The sequence below is a fragment of the Pelecanus crispus genome, chromosome W (genome assembly GCF_030463565.1).
Source record: "Pelecanus crispus isolate bPelCri1 chromosome W, bPelCri1.pri, whole genome shotgun sequence".
Lineage (NCBI taxonomy): Eukaryota > Metazoa > Chordata > Aves > Pelecaniformes > Pelecanidae > Pelecanus > Pelecanus crispus.
Window position 1 is genome coordinate 15816299 of NC_134675.1, and position 13236 is coordinate 15829534.

Sequence of the window (13236 nt, forward strand, 5' to 3'; positions counted from 1 at the left end):
CCCCGATGGGATGGGGGAGAGAATTGGAGGAGTAAGAGTGAGAAACACTCCTGGGTTGAGATAAGAACAGTTTAATAATTGAAATAAAATAAAGTAAAATAACAATAATAACAATATAATAATAATAGTAATAATAATGTACAAAGCAAGTGATGCACAATGCAATTGCTCACCACCCGCCGACCGATACCCAGACAGTTCCTGAGTAGCGATCGCTGCTCCCCGGCCAACCCCCCCCAGTTTATATACTGAGCATGACATCATATGGTATGGAATAGCCCTTTGGTCAGTTTGGATCAACTATTCTGGCTGTGCCCCCTCCCAGTTTCTTGTGTACCTGGCAGAGCATGGGAAGCTGACAAGTCCTTGACTAGCATAAGCACTACTTAGCAACAACTAAAAACATCAGTGTGTTATCAACATTCTTCTCCTACTAAATCCAAAACACAGCACTGTGCCTGCTACTAGGAAGAAAATTAACTCTATCCCAGCCGAAACCAGGACACCTATCTCTCACTTTGCTCTCACAGGCAGGCTTGTGCCTGAAATTCTCCTAAAATAACTATAGCTATAGTATGCTCTTTACCTTTTTGAATTTGGCTATTATATAGGTATTCTGATAGGCATTTTGGAGTCTAATTGAAGATGCCTTAGATTTTAAATTTTGGCCCAAGTGCACTCACTCAGTATCATCACAGATGTTTGTCTCAAAGTCTAGTGAGGCTTTGGTTTGGGATAGGAGTTAAAGGGTTGGAAGGAAAGAGTGGAGCGGGAAGGGTTGCCTAACCCTTGCTTAGGCTTTTGTTAACTAATACTTATATTGGAAGAGTCAAGTAACCATCTGGCTGTGCCAAAGCCCAGATCCTTTGCCAAAGCAAAGACGATCCTCACAGTGGAATGCTTCAAGAGCACAGCTGTTCTCCTACTGCCCTATGTGGAAGCGCTTTAGGTGCCTCCCATTTCTAAACAGAAGAAATTAATATTCCTTTTCAAAAGGAAATGACATTGGCATTTGTTCCTGAATGAACTTTTTATATTACCTTAAAGAGTAAGTGTGGAGTAATTGCTGGAGGTGACTTAGACATTAAACTTAGATTTACGATTTCAAGAAAGGCACAGCATTGAAGAAGCTTTCCGGGTGGAATGCAGCTGGATGCAAAGAATCTATCCCACAGGGAGTTCCCTAAGCCTGCAACCTTGGATGTCGGCAACATCAGGGGAGCCTGGTGCACTGGCTCTAAGGGGAGTTGCCCAGAGGGAGGAGTGGTGTGGAGACACCACGGCCCAGCTCTGAGATAAGGGACTCAGAAGAGGACCATGGCACCGATAAGCTGCATAATTGATACCCTGAGCCAACAAACTGTCATGGTTTTGACAAAATGCTGTCCTTTTGGTAAACTTTGCTCATTATAATATCATTATAATACCAAAACACACCTCCATCCCAAAACCTACCCGCCTCTAAGGTGAGACCACTCCTCACTGAGCCTGCGCTCTGAATTTTTCCGAGCCTGTACCTTTAAAATGAAGCGAGAAAGTTTTACACCAATCGTAACAAAAGTATGTATGACTAGACTCCCTCAAGCTCCACCTGATGTGTAAAAAATTAGCCTAAGAGAGAGGGGATGTTAGGGAAGATACCATCGTGCACTACTCTGACCTCTGGGATCAGTCGACGGGCTGAGCCTTTCTTCCCCCCCATCGGGACGCCTTTGGGTAAGAATCTAACACTTGGTCATACCAAGTGCCTCCCCAGGAAACTTAGAAACCTCTATAGAGTCACTTTTATGTCTTTTGATGCATCTGTGTTATCCATGCTTTGGTATTTGCATGTGCCTTGCAGTCAGTGAATTTATCGCCGGTAATCCAAAGAACCTGTGTGTCTGTTGCTTTAATAAATTGCTTTGATTTATTGGTCTAGTGTGATAGTGGTCATTGAACGCGACCAGATGCTTTAAGTGTGGCCGTGGTAGTTCATGCAGCACAACTAGATGAAAGGTGCCTACGTTATTTGTGAATCCGCAATCGTGATAGTTCAGTGTACTGAACGCGACCGGACTTATAATGATAAATTGGGTACCTTCCAAAGCCTCTCTTGACGCAACAGAAAAATTGGCGTAGTCGGCAGGATTACCATGGATAAACTGCTGCAAAGATTCAAATGTGCGCCTTCCCAGGCTGGGAAGGAGTGGGCTCAGAAATTTTGGAAGGAGTGCGCTCAGAAATTTTGGAAGGAGTGCGCTCAGAAATTTTGGAAGGATGAAGAGAAAGTGGTAGAACGTATTGAGCAGTGTCAGGCAGTGCAGAAGTTTGGAGTGAAAAAGGGTAAAGGTGTGATTTGTGCAGTGTTAGGAGGTTGTTTGTCTTGTGCTCAGCAAGAGGCTAAAGAAACCCCTGCTCCCAAACTAGTTTCTGATGTAGAATATACAGCCTTAAAATTGGAAAATGAGGTATTGACGTCATCATTGGTTTTTGAGAGGGAGACAGGAAAAATGCTAGGAACCCAAGTTGATAAACTCGTGAATGAGAATAATCATCTTAAACAATTGCTGGAAAGGGTTAATCGGCTGTTAGATCAACCTTCTGTTCCGGTTAAGCAGATTTGCAGATTGATGCATAGTGCAAGCTCTGAAACTTGGGATGGTGATATTTGGTTTGACAGTGATGATGATGAGGTCGAAGGGACCTCCGATCCTGAGCCTCAGTTGGTTTCTTTACGACCTTTGGTTAAAACTGAGACCGCTGTTGATGGTGATGGTGATGAAACCCGCACTACTGTGTGAACAATCCCATGGTCACCAGCAGAGTTGATTAAAATACAGGAGAAATTCTCAAGGCGGTCAGGAGAATCGGAAGTCAAGTATGTGTGTCGAGTTTCTCTTGAAGGAGGAGATCGGATTATGTTAAGTGAAGAAGAAGCAGGAGGCTTTTGGGGACCAGGAGTATTTTTAACTACCATGCCAGGGGAGCATAATTATTCCTTAACTGCACAAGCTGCATACTGGCAGGTGGTATAGATCCTCAGGAGAGAGGAGAACCCCTGGAGATTAAAGCCACAGGCTATTCTGACCTGGCTGCAGCAGTGCAGAAAGCAGCCTGCATACAAGCAATATATGAAAGAGATGAGTTAAGGAAATCCCCGATGTTAGCCCCTATCAACCCGGCACGATTAACTCCTCTTATTCGTGGTCTCCCTGATTGTCTCAAGATGTTTGTAGCAAATGCCCCTAGATATGTAGCTAGGTCCATTATAAAACCAGAAAAAACTACTGGACCTCGGGGTGGAGTAAGGAATCATACCCAAATACTTATTAAATCCCTAAATGAACTCTCCACAGCTATTACAAAAGCTGCCTGTATCCAGGCTATGTATGATCGTGGCCCTCTTGACGTTCCCATATCAGACGTCATAAATCATGGGCGAGAAATGGGATGGGGTGATCCATCTGTTGAAACTGAAAATCCTGGTCATAGCATCAGACAAATTAACCCATTAATCGTCAACCTAGGGTTACAACAATTAATAAAATTCCTAATAGACACGGGAGCACAAATTTCTGAGAAGCTGGGTATACGACCCGGACGGCAAAGAGTTAAAATTACTGGAGTGAACGGAGCAAGTGCTATTCGTCAAACTGCAAAAGTTAATTTATGGCTCCCGGGTGAAAAATGCATGATGTCTACCCACTTTGCAGTGAAAAATCATAATGAAAATATTTTGGGCTTTGATGTTTTGAATGGCTGAACCTGGCATCCCCCAGATGGTAGTATATGGTCCTTTGGTTCAAATATTAATCCTAACCCTGATAAAGATTGGGAGGCTACAGTGCGTTTACTCCATGCAGCCCCTGCACGCCCTAATATTGCAACCTTAACAGCCACACTACAAGCAGCTGCACACCCATGGATGGCAGCACTAGAAATGTGCCTATGACTCTGACTAAACCTCGTGGCACACTTGCTTGGGAAGCTACTGATAACAGTGGTAAAAAACATAGAATTACTACTAGGTGGATTTATCCTGTATCATAAAAGGGGTAACCAGTTCAGACTCTCCCCGCCAAAACAGTTTTTCTCCCTTCTCTCTCTTTTGCAGCACCCCGCAGGATGGTGAATGGAAATGCTGTGTTTATGTTACTATTCCAAGCCCTAGCAACACTGCTCCTCTTAGCCTGTGATCAAAGATCTATCACTTACCCCCACTGGAACACTACAAAACAAAAGGAACTTAAATCTCTCCACTCTAGTTATACATGGAAATGTGGTATATTCCAGAGATGGAGTTGGAATGACTCTCTTCGGATGGCTAAACTTCAAGCCATTCCAGGACAGACAATACAAATTAGCTGCCGAATAATGAATGGGTCTACTTACAATAGGCCAACTGAAATTAAAACAGTTTATACTGAACCAAATTCAGATTGCTGGTACAACCTTACCTTTACCAAACCTATGATTGTGTACTGTCTTTGGGGTTACAGAGGCACCAAATTACTATTTGAATTTATGATTGATACAGCAACATCTGCGCCAATTGCAAAGGATAAGGAGCCTCTGCCCCCACAAATGTCTGAAAATGTACCGACTCGGCCTCCCATTAGTCTAACTCCTTTCATCTTCAACACAGGCCCTTACATAATTAAAAATACAGGTCAGCAACAAGTGCTGTTTAATCCGTCATACTCCCTCAAATGAGTGGAATTAGCAATGCAGACTAATATCTCTGCAATTAAACCTACCTGTTCACCATTCCTGAGCACATCTTACGCAGGATGGTTGGCATGGTTACACAAATGAACTCTCATCTCTCCAAAATGATCAAAGAGAGATGTGACTGGTGTCTTAGGAATGGGATTGGGAGTCTTAAACAGCATAGATGCTGAAGTACTTGCTAATAAATTAGCCACAGCAACCAGTGACTTAAATGCATTGAAACACCCCTTACAATCTTCTCTTTCAGCTCTGGGAACTAACCAATGGCTCTCATCAGATATATTGCCTCAGTGGGGAGAGGTAAATAAGAAAGACCACCAGTTGATTGCAGATGCACTCGGTGCTGCCCAAAATAATGTTTCTCTAGCTCTTAGTTGTATCCAAGCTCAACTGTGGATGCAATCTATAGTAGCTGCAATAATATGGGAAGGTGAGGAAGGCACCTTGCCCACTGTCATTTGTCATTTGGGATAATGCAACTGAATCTTCCAAAACCCCTTAATGCAACAGAAGCAATACCAGCAAAAAGAGTACAAACAAGACGACAGTCTGGCAAGGAATCTGGACTGTTTCAGAGCAGATTAAAAGTGCATGTGTCCTATCAAATCAAGTCTATATAGAGAGATTTTAAAAGATGTAGGGGACAGATTAATTTCAGTAGAGCCACCTCTAGCATACAAAAAGCCTGCAAGCATATTTAGGATGTAACTTGTGTAAACACAATCAGACACGGTATCCCATCTGGTTGTGGTTTAACCCAGCAGGCAGCTAAACACCACACAGCTGTTCGCTCACTCTCGCCCTCCCCAGTGGGATGGGGGAAAGAATTGGAAAAAAAAAGTAAAACCCATGGGTTGAGATAAAGACAGTTTAATAGGACAGAAAAGGAAGGGAAAATAATAATAATAATAATATAATACAAAATAAGTGATGCACAATGCAATTGCTCACCACCTGCTGATGATACCCAGCCAGTTCCCGAGCAGCGATCATTGCCCCCCGGCCAATAGCCCTTTGGTCAGTTTGCATCAACTATTCTGGCTGTGCCCCCTCCCAGTTTCTTGTGTACCTGGCAGAGCATGGGAAGCTGCAAAGTCCTTGACTAGCATAAGCAGTACTTAGCAACAACTAAAACATCAGTGTGTTATCAACATTCTTCTCATCCTAAATCCAAAACACAGCACTATGCCTGCTACTAGGAAGAAAATTAACTCTATCCCAGCCGAAACCAGGACACCATCGCATAAACCCAGATGTGTAGTGCAGTCATTTGCCTTCATCTTGGATAATCCAACTCTACACATCAGAGTATCTCTAAAGATTTAACTGCTCTTTGCTGCTACTATAAGCTACAGCAATTGCTAAAAGCACCCAGGAATGCTGCTGCAACAGAGGCTCCTACAGCATCTATACCCTGTGCGCAGGGATGCCATGTGAGGATGGAGAGTGGGAAAGTGGAGGGCTCCTTGTGTGACTTACAGCACCACCAATGCAGCAGCTCTGTAGCAACAGTGGGGTGGTGCACAGATGCCCCAAAGCAAAGTTGAAAACCTGGGCAGAAAAAGACAAGAAAATGTTTGAGCACTAAATGAAAGACACAAGGAGTTGGAGCCTCTCCAAGGAGTTTGCCTTGATTAGTGTAAGGAATTAGGGCACATCTTCACTTTGCATTTTATGTTGATTGCAGTGGCCAATGTAAACAGCAGTAAGCTGACAGGTGAGATGAGTAAAACAGATGCAAAAATAGGTGTGCTTTAAATCATATCTTATCATGCAGTGCAATCTGATAAAAGAGCCAGAGGAATCTTTGTTTCTAATTGTTTCAGTTACAAAGGATTTGAGCAGAGATCCTTTACAAGGAATATTTCAGAAAGGGAGAAAAGTAGGGTGGGGCTCTATGACATATCTTTGCCTATCAAAATGTAATCAAGATTGTAACACAAGGCTGGGACCGTACAATGGCCGAATCTGAAGGATTTCATGCAGAAGAAAGATTAGCCAAATTTGTGTTGTCCTTTGTAATCCCACATGGAAACTCATAATTTTTGAAGAATAGAACTTGACACAGTGTCTCCTCTAGAGCTGCTGTTTATGAAGAATTGTGCTCCTTCCCTGCCATACGTGTAATACTGACAAGACACTTTTTCTTTAATCTGGCATTGGCTTCCCATTCTGACTTGCCTCCTTTCCACATTTAAGAGGAATTTACCTCCCAACAGGAAATCAGTAGAAAATCTCTCAGCAGCTGGAAAAAATAATAGAAGAGGAGGATTAGAAAATTTAAATGTATGGAAGAATAAAGTCTCCTTGAGTCTGACTGCTAACAAAAACTTAGCTTGCAACTGCCTTCACATCCTGTTCTTGCAACATAAGTAGGACATGGACAGTAAAACAATGGCCATGTGAAGAAAGGATATTCTAGTTCAAAAAAGTGTTTCACATTTTGAAGTTTGACTTCATTTTAAGCTGGATAAAAGCCAAAAAATTCAGTTTCTTCCTAGTAAAATTCCAAAGCATAATATACTTTTTTAAAAGCTGTTCCAAAAGACAATGAAAACATTACATTTTTCTGTTTTTAAACAATGCCCGTGTACTGTGTTCCATTTTGTTGCAATCACACATTTCAGAGCAATGTTATTCCATGAAGTTCCTCCAGTGAGCTCTAAGCAGACCTTTTACCTCTCTTCTCATTGCTCCAGGTTTCCCCAAACTGTAGCTCTCTGCAATTAGGGGGGGGGGGGGGGGGAAGAGATTAATTCTTACAATTATTTTAATATGTATTAATAAGAATCTTTTCTTAGTAAATATCAGTATGGTGTTTTGAATATCCAGGATGGCTGAAACATAAATACATAATTTGTGTTTCTGCTATACAAAGAAGCTGCTGCCTTGGCAGCCCTGGAGGTAGGAAAATGAGAATCAGAGCTACCACTAAACACTCCCAGTTGGGCTGCAGCACATCTGTTCCCCAGCCAGAAACAAAGAAGCAACTCCCATCTGTGGCCATGCGAGCCCTGCATGGAGCAGAGGCTTTCAGACCCTCTCCATGCCACAGCAGACAGCAGCTCCATAGATACTGAGGTGTGGTGTTGAGAAATGTGCAGCTAGTGCAAATTATTTATGGACAATTTAGCAAATTAGGTTAACGATTCACATGAATTCACTCACAGTTGTTGGTGCAGTGGGAGGGCCGGGACAGGGCTTTCCCTGCTGGAGTGGGGAGCCCAGGCCAGCAGCCGGTTAAGCAGGATGGCACCTCGTGAGGGGCTCTGCTGAACTCGGAGGGGTCGCAGGGGCAAGCAGAGATAACTGAACACCCTGCTTTGGCAGGATTAGCATCTGTGATGATAATACTCTTTGCTAATACAGCGTTGACAGCTTTCCATTTACCACAAGGGTTGGATTCACAGGTATTTTGTCATAAACACCTTTGAGAGTTGGCTTGTGTTGACAGAAGAATAGGAAATAGATTAACCCCTTAAAGTATTTCAAAATAATAAAACATATGTCCATAAAACCAAAATAGGAATATGCCATTTCTATTTAAAATGTACATTGCCTTTAGACAGGGAATGCTCTAAATGACTAAAGCATGCAGGGTCCAGTGCCACGTCCCAGCACCTGGGCAGGAGCAGGGCTGGGATGCTCCCAATAGTGCGACTGGCTGAGGTGAGAGCAGCCACCTGCTGGATGCAAACCTTTTGTTCCTGATGCATTTCCCCACATTACAATGGTAAGCATGTAATCTACTTAGAGATTTCAGTGATCTCATACAGGATTTTAAATAGGCTGGGCTGTAGGAAGACTATGACCCAACAAAGTGTTTACTTTAGCCTGTCTGATGGCTTGCATGTCCCTGTGAAGTAATCCAGTTTGAGTGAAATCCAGCTGGCTCAAATCTCTGCTCCACTAATGAATTCAGTTAATATGTAAAATGAGTAAGGTGAGATGGAGTAATGCTAGAAAAAAAAAAGAAAAAGAGGTTCAACACTAGTGGTAACAGAATTAGCTAAATAACACTGGCCCAGTAACAGCTTTTATAATGTTTGTAGAACTCATTAAATAAAGCATTTGTTTTCATCCCTTGCTTTTACAAAATTTCTTAAGTGGTTAACAAATATTTTTCCTGAGGACTTGGGCTTTGGCAGGAAAGGACACTGTCTTGTCACTGGTCACAGCCTCCTCCCCACAGCTTGGGAAATGCATTAAAATTAGGCAGTTTGCAGTGTTCATTCCCCAGAGAGCAGCTAGGCTGTGCTGGCTGGCAGAACTGAGAGTGTGTGGAAGGAAGCCCAGGTGCCAGTCCTGGCTTTGCTCTGTTCTGCTTGCATTTGCCCACCTGTCCTAGCGAGTTGCACGGGACCGTTATGCTGTATCCTATACCATCATGCTGCTGTTTGACCCTGAATACTTTGGTATTTCCCACATTAGTCTCCAAATAAAACATACGAATTCTTTCGTATCATTATTTGTCCTGAAGAAAGAGCTATGCTGGGAATAAACTCATTTTCAAAATATAAGGTCTGGAGCTTCAGTTTGCAAGCCCACCCCTTTTCAAACCTAGGTTCACTGCCTCAGACAAACAATTCCAAAAACAGTACACTGAGCTGGGAGCTGCCTAAAAGTACTGCATTAAAACCACTGAGGATAACAATGTACCTGAACTTCCATACCCCCTCCAGCGTTTAGGTGTTTGCTCCAGGATTATTTTTTATTGCTGCTATCCCTAAAGAAACCATATATCTTCTGAGGTAAGACATCTAATGCAGAACTAAGTTTTTAGGTGGAAAGATTTGCTCCTAAGCAGCATATGGGGTGAAAACCAGTTCTTGTCTAGGAAAGTTTGTGTTTCCAACAAAGAAAACCAATAGGAGATAAGAAAAAGTGTATTGGTATTCTGATTCTTGAGGTTATTGAATATTTTCCCTTTTGAAAAGAAGCAATTTACAAAGAGCAAATTAAATGTATACCAATATGTATATACATGTTATACTGAATGAGAAATGACAACACAGCTGTTACACTTAGTTGACAACTGATCCCTATCTACAAGAAGTTTCCACAGTCCTTAGTCAGCCAGTTCTCCTACTGACTTCCAAGAAGGAAATCCTACAGTTTCTCCCTTCCTGGTGTGAGTCAGGTCCCTTATGTCATTATGCAGGTATCCAGCTGGACCTGCTGACAGTTCATGGACCCTTCAGCAGGAGAAGTGACTGAATCAGGCTGGTCAGAAGCAGAGAGAGACAGCTACATGGGATTGGCACATCCTTACACACAGCTTGAGGGATCCACAGAAAAGTGGAGGCTTCCAGGAATGAGGAGCTTTATCATAGAATCATTTAGGTCGGAAAAGACCTTTAAGATCATTGAGTCCAACCGTAAACCTAACACTGCCAAATCCACCACTAAACCATGTCCCTAAGCATCACGTCTACATGTCTTTTAAATACCTCCAGGGATGGTGACTCAACCATCATGTCAATGCTTGACAACCCTTTCGGTGAAGAAATTTCTCCTAATATCCAATCTAAACCTCCCCTGGTGCAACTTGAGGCTGTTTCCTCTTGTCCTATCGCTAACTACATGGGAGAAGAGACCAACACCCACCTCACTACAACCTCCTTTCACGTAGTTGTAGAGAGCGATAAGGGCTCCCCTCAGCCTCCTCTTCTCCAGGCTAAACAACCCCAGTTCCCTCAGCCACTCCTCATAAGACCTGTGCTCCAGACCCTTCACCAGCTTCATTGCCCTTCTTTGGACATGCTCCAGCACCTCAATGTCTTTCTTGTACTGAGGGGCCCAAAACTAGACACAGTATTTGAGGTGCAGCCTCACCAGTGTCGAGTACAAAGGGACGATCACTTCCGTAGTCCTGCTGGCCACACTATTCCTGATACAAGCCAGGATGCTGTTGGCCTTCTTGGCCACCTGGGCACACTGCTGGCTCATGTTCAGCCGGCTGTCAACCAACACCCCCAGGTCCTTTTCGGCCAGGCAGCTTTCCAGCCACTCTTCCCCAAGCCTGTAGTGTTGCACGGGGTTGTTGTGACCGAAGTGCAGGACCCGGCACTTAGCCTTGTTGAATTTCATACAGTTGGCCTTAGCCCATCAATCCAGCCTGTCCAGATCCCTCTGTAGAGCCTTTCTACCCTTGAGCAGATTGACACTCCCACCCAACTTGGTGTTGTCTGCAAACTTACTCAATCCCCTCATCCAGATCATCGATAAAGATATTAAACAGATCTGGCCCCAATACTGAGCCCTGGGGAACACCACTTGTGACCGGCTGCCAACTGGATTTAATTCCACTCACCACAACTCTTTGGGCCCAGCCAGCCAGCCATTAATCCCTCTTTGCTCATACTGCAGCAGTGCCAAGACACTACAGCCTCATACATGGCACTGAACAACCACATAATAAAGGGCTGAAGATCCTTTTCCTCCTCTCAAATTATACCAAGTGAATAACTCCAACAGATGGAAGAGGTACAAGGGATAGTAGGCAATAGATGTGATTATGGCTTGTTCAAGTTTGAGCCCATTCTTGTGGGTAACCAAGGCAGTGGAAACGTGGTGACACTTTTTGACATATATTAGTGGCCAAAGTAAAAATACCCCTTCAGCCCCAGGTGCACACACTGCTATCAGGAGCTAAAGCACATGTCACTGTGACTTTACTGTGGCTAGATGAAGACAGCACAGTTTTAGCATATATCATGGTTGCATCTTCATTTTTGTTGTGTAGACATATAGGATCATATATGAGAATGCACAATAAACTGGCAGGACTCTGTATGCCAGCTGTCTAATGCCTGTCAATATTTTGTCAGCTTTAGTGCAGAGACAACTTAAGGAGGAAAGTGAGGGAAGATGAAGAGAGTGATGACTTATTGTCCATTAACATTTTATCATATGAATATATACATTAATGTCCCAAGCCTGTAGTGTTGCATGGGGTTATTGTGATGCTCTGATGTTTTCTCTTGATAAAAATGCACAAGTAGTTGTGCATTTAAAAAGGCATTGAGTAGTCTACTATTTGCCTCAGGTTGGGAGAAAAAGGCTTCCTTAGCTTCATTTGCTTTTTTGGCTAATGCAGGGCAACTGTCTGATTGACACAATCAGACATTTTGTCATTGGCAGAGTCAGGAACAGAACTAAATCCTGAAGTGCTGCTTGGGTGGAGCATGTATTATTTTATCACAATTAATTTTTAAAGGCACATCTGATCAGAGTTGAGAAAAAGGACACTAGAAAGAGGACTGTAAAAACTGCACTGAAAAGACACTGAGGCTTCAGAACCAACAGGAGTTCAATTCAGTACTGCCCTACCGAAAACACTGGCAGGGTTTAAGGGCCGAACCCATCCTGCGAAAGCAGGATGGGAGCACCCTGGAGTGAAGAGAGGGTGGAAAAGGGAAGGAATTCTCACACTGAAAGAAGAGTAACAGAAAAGGAAAGTTATGTTCTGGTTCTGTGTTTATGCTGGTGACAGAACAATCGGGGATTATAGAGGAAACAAACACAAAATTTAAGGGGAAAACATGAGAACAAAGAGGCAGATTTGCAACTCACAGCACAGAATAAACAACATAATGTAACCCACAAGACTGAGAAAAGATGAAGGGAATATTTTATGAGGTCTAATGTTAGAGGCATAAAAGCAAAGTATGGTAGTACTTTCTTTGGCAGTACAAAAGACCCTGAGGATGGAGAGTCACTGCCATGTACAGGCGCAAAAGATCTGTGGTACCATGAGGAGTAGCCAGGGGATGGAAAAGCTGCTTCAGCCATGAAGATGCTGCTCTTCCCCTTGGAAAGGACTTGAGTGAGTAGGAAGAGTAGAAGCCAGGCTACAGAGAACATGAAATGGGGGTACTTCCCAGGAGGATCCAAAGAAGCTATCATACACTAGAAGACTGAAGACGAAAGGCAGAACCGCTGAAGAGGACAGGGGTAAGAAGCCTAATGACAGCAACCAGATAAGGAAAGGCCCCAGGACAAGGCTGGGAGCAAGAAGATGAGAGTAACAAGTATACTTCCAGCAACAGTCCAAGATGAAGGAGGAAAGAAAATCGCAGACTGAGAAAGGAAAAGAAGTGAAATGTCAAAAGTACTTTCTTAAACATTGGAGGCCATGAGGCTGAGCAGATGGCAGAGCCAGAGCAGCTGCATGATCTGACACATGACCTGGGCAATTTTACATTTCAAATTTACTATACAACCCTCTTCCATCTCCTTCTCCAAAACTGGTTTATTCCTTCTTTAGCGCCTCCTTTCTTCTCCTTTCAGCTGATGTAACATAATAAAGCTGGAGCAGGAGAAAAGCAGCTATTGCCCTGTAAAGCCCCACCTCTTCCTCAGGCTGGAACCCCGCTGGGATCTTCATTCCTGCAGCTTCCTGGCACTGCCCCTTAAGGATGCATGAAGCTGCCCTGACTTCTTTTTTTATTGCCCACACATTCTCTCTGTAGCTACAGCACAAATAACCCAGTCTCTAGCTATGGCCACTGGCAGAAAAGA

At 43.3% G+C, this 13236-nt stretch overlaps 1 pseudogene; it reads right to left on the reverse strand.

Annotated features, from left to right (window-relative positions):
* Positions 1–13236, reverse strand: part of LOC104031735 (chondroitin sulfate proteoglycan 4-like) — a 105445-nt pseudogene that overhangs the window by 70268 nt on the left and 21941 nt on the right.